Raw genomic sequence first — 3,643 nt, forward strand, 5'->3', positions numbered from 1 at the left:
TTGACTGTGTCCCTTCAGGTCTGGGCAGTGTCTGGACTGCGGGAGACCTGCCGCCCAAGTGCCCCTATCATCCGGTTCCCAGAGGACATATACAGTTTCCTCTTGGGCCAGGGATGTGGGCAGGGGTGGGCAGTATTGGTGGTCTCTCCCGCTGTGCAGTCTCAGGTGTGCCCAACTATCAGGGTGGTGAGTTCTCTCTCCCAAGGGGTTTGGGAGAAGTAAGCTGTGGTCCGGGATCAGTGAGGTTGGGGCTCCAGCTGAAAACCGGAAATGTCTGGTCCCAGAGGAATTTTGCCTCTTTGTGTCCTGAGACCACCAGGCAGGTTGCTTGGAGCAGAAAAGTTGATTTTACCTGTGGTCCCGTGGCTAAAGTTTGTTTGTGAGGGGCTGCTTTTGAGCTCTTGGTGAGGGCGGCAACCAGGAGGGCCTGTGCTGACTTTTCCAGGGAAACCCCACTCCCCCCCCAACCACAAGGGCCTGTGCCACCTTTTCAGGGAGCCCCCCCCCATGCACTGGGATCCCAGATGGCGTTAGGTGTTTTCCTCTGGAGTCAGAAATGTGGTCAGAGTATAGTCTCTTCTGGCTTCCCAGACTTGTGTGCCCCTCTGAAGGTTTAGCTCTCCCTCCCACATGATTTGGGTGCAGAGAACTGTTGACTGTGTCCCTTCAGGTCTGGGCGGTGTCTGGACTGCGGGGGACTTGCCACTCCAGTTCCACAAAGACACTTTCTCAACTATGTTCAAAACAGCTTTATTCATAATATCTAGTAACTAGAAATAACCTCGATGTTCCTCAACTGAACAAATGGTAAAGAAAATGTGGTACATCTATACAATGGAATACTATTCAGCCATTAAAATAAAGACATCAGGACTATATTTTTCGGGATCATTTCTATAGTTCATTACTAGAGAAGTTTCTCTGATTGTGTAGAGTACCCGAAACCATGAGGACAAAACTTATTGTCCCCTCCTGAGTGTGAAGCTGCCTCTAAGTGCTGCTTCTGTGTAGCTGACTTTTGACAGTGATCATCGTTCTTTTCTCCTTTGGGAGCATGAGAGGGAGGGAATGCAGTTTCTTTGGACTTCGTTCTTTTTTTTTTTTTCCTTTCTTTTTTTTTTTTTACAAAAAATAAAATAAGATGAAATAAAAACTAAAGACCTAATAATTTTTTTATGGAAATGTAGGGAACTTGGGAATATAATCTTGAGTGAGGTAACCCAGTCCAAAATGAATATAAATGGTATGTACTTACATATAAGTAAATATTAGCCATTAAAAATAGGTACTCAACTATGCCCCAGAGACTCAGAGAAGCTAAACAGCAGGAAACAAGCAAGGATGCCTGAATTTCACCTAGCAGCAGAAATAAAATAGTCATAGGAGTTAGATGAGGGGAGTGAACTAGAAGGAATGAAAATAAGGAGAGAAATGCTGAAGTTCAGGATCAAGTGTGTGGAGGACAGAAGAGATGGGAAATAGACATAGGAATGAATGCAAATCTGAAACTGACAGATTTGTTGAAGAGCTGAAGTCCATTTCCAGGATGAGACAGAGACATGGGTTAAGGGAGACACCCAAGCATCAATGGGGGTGATATTATCTGTGGCTCAAAACATTGGTGATATAAAACCTGAACAGGTCATCTCCTGTAGTCAGGCAGCATCCCCAGAGAAGCCTAGGGACACCAGCCCACCCATAAAACTTTCAACCCAATTTTTGTTCTGTTTATAAGAAATATAAGCATAGAGGGTGGAGCAGTGACTGAGGGAATAGCCAGGCTTGAGACTTATCTCACGGGCAATCACCAATCCCTGAAACTATTAATGATACTTTTTTATGCTTGCAGACAGGAGCATGTTGTCCTCTGAGAAGCTCCACCCAGAAGCCTAGTTAGACAGATAGAGACACTGACACACAAACAGTGGATAGAAATAGGGGACTGTTATGAAATAACAGAAGGAAAGATTTCAGGCCCAGAAAGGGATAGGATCTCCACAAGAAGAACAACTAACCTGGACCCTTGGGTCTCTCAGAGACTGAATCATCAACAAAAAAGCATAGACATGCTGGATCCAAGCCTCCCCACAAATATGTAGCAGGTATGCAGCCTAGAATTCATCTGGGTCCTGAAGTGGAGTCTATCCCAAAAGCTGTTCCTGTATATAGGACATATTCTTTCAACTGGGCTAGCTTCTCTGGCCTTGCGGGGAGAGGAAGTGCCTAGCCCTGCAGTAACTTGAACTGCCAGGGTATGGGGATACCTAGAGGTACCTCACCAGCTCAGATGAGAAAGGAAGGGAGGTTGGGGAAAATTATGGGACAGGGTTACCTGGGGGGTGTAATAAGTAAAATGTGAAGTTAATAAGCAAAAAATAAAATTAAAATAAAAATAAAATTAAAGTAAATAAACAGTAACACAGTCACATCACATTTGACAGGATCACTGCTGTTATAATACATAGATATGATATTAGCAATAAAAATGTTTTCAAAACCAGATGTTCTCTAGCTATTTCCTTTTATTCCATTATTTCATCCAGGAATACAGGGAAAGATTGATAAAATCCAGGAAGTAAAACAAAGCAAAAGAATAATACCACGCTCAGGATGGTCATGAAACCTAAAAAAAATCTAGAAACAACCTCCCTATATTATGAAAGCAGTAACACTTGCTTGAGAAAGGAGAGACACTTCAGTATGTTAAGTGTTTCCAAGTCCTCTAGACAAATACAGGGATGAAGTTTCCACTCATGATAGGATGGTTCTCTTTATTTTCTGCCACCCACCTACCTCTAAGTAGCCTTTCTTCTACAATTTTATAAGAAACCCCAATGTAATCAGTATTTTACTAAGCTATGCTCAATTGATAATGTTTCCGTTATGCAGTGTTGGTGACATATGGGACACATATCTCATCTCTTCATCAAATGTTATGACATACAATTTATGCCAGAATAGCAACAGATATGATGGACAATTAATTGTGGATGGTCAGTTGCATGCTTTCTTCAATATCCAGTGGGATACTCAATTAAAGTTGATCTGTCTGAGAGGTAATCATGTGTGATGAAATTTTGAATAGTTCTATCTGTTTGTATTTATGCAAGATGATGTGACCTTTTGCTGTAATAACCACTGCATGCTCTTTGGGTTGAATACAACCATAATGGAGATATCTCAGAATGGAAAGTTGGTAGGTGTAATCCTACTGTGGCCTTTTCTTATAAGGTATAGTGTGACATCATTCCTTGAATGTGGTGTGTCTCCTTCCATGCTATACTTAAGAATATAGGGTGATCATTACAAATAATGCAGATAGTAGAAAATCCAAGTCTGGGAAAATCTACGGTATTACTTTTGGTGCTTTTGGTGGCAATAATATATGTAATTGAGTCTGAGCTGTCTGTCATAAATAATCTGCCCACTTGATTGAAGAACAATAAGAGAAAAAGACATGCAGGTACTATCATACATTATAGTTTCTGATTCTGGAGGAGGAAAACTGATGAAGGGAAATTGAAATGGACGTTTTGTCCTGTGAATTCCTACAGCTCTCACTACATAGAGTGGGGAGAGTACAAGTCAGATTTATGTTAAATAGGCAAATATGAGATCTAAACATATGGAAGCTACACAGGGA

The 3,643-nt window shown here is 41.7% G+C and overlaps 1 non-coding gene across 1 annotated transcript; it reads left to right on the forward strand.

The window, feature by feature from the left end:
- The first annotated feature begins 869 nt into the window (after positions 1 to 869).
- Positions 870 to 1,084, forward strand: LOC120099545 (small nucleolar RNA U3). The gene has a single exon (XR_005498693.1). It is a non-coding gene; the product is annotated as a small nucleolar RNA U3 (small nucleolar RNA).
- Positions 1,085 to 3,643: the final 2,559 nt, after the last annotated feature.

The sequence above is a fragment of the Rattus norvegicus genome, chromosome X (assembly GCF_036323735.1).
Source record: "Rattus norvegicus strain BN/NHsdMcwi chromosome X, GRCr8, whole genome shotgun sequence".
Classification (NCBI taxonomy): domain Eukaryota; kingdom Metazoa; phylum Chordata; class Mammalia; order Rodentia; family Muridae; genus Rattus; species Rattus norvegicus.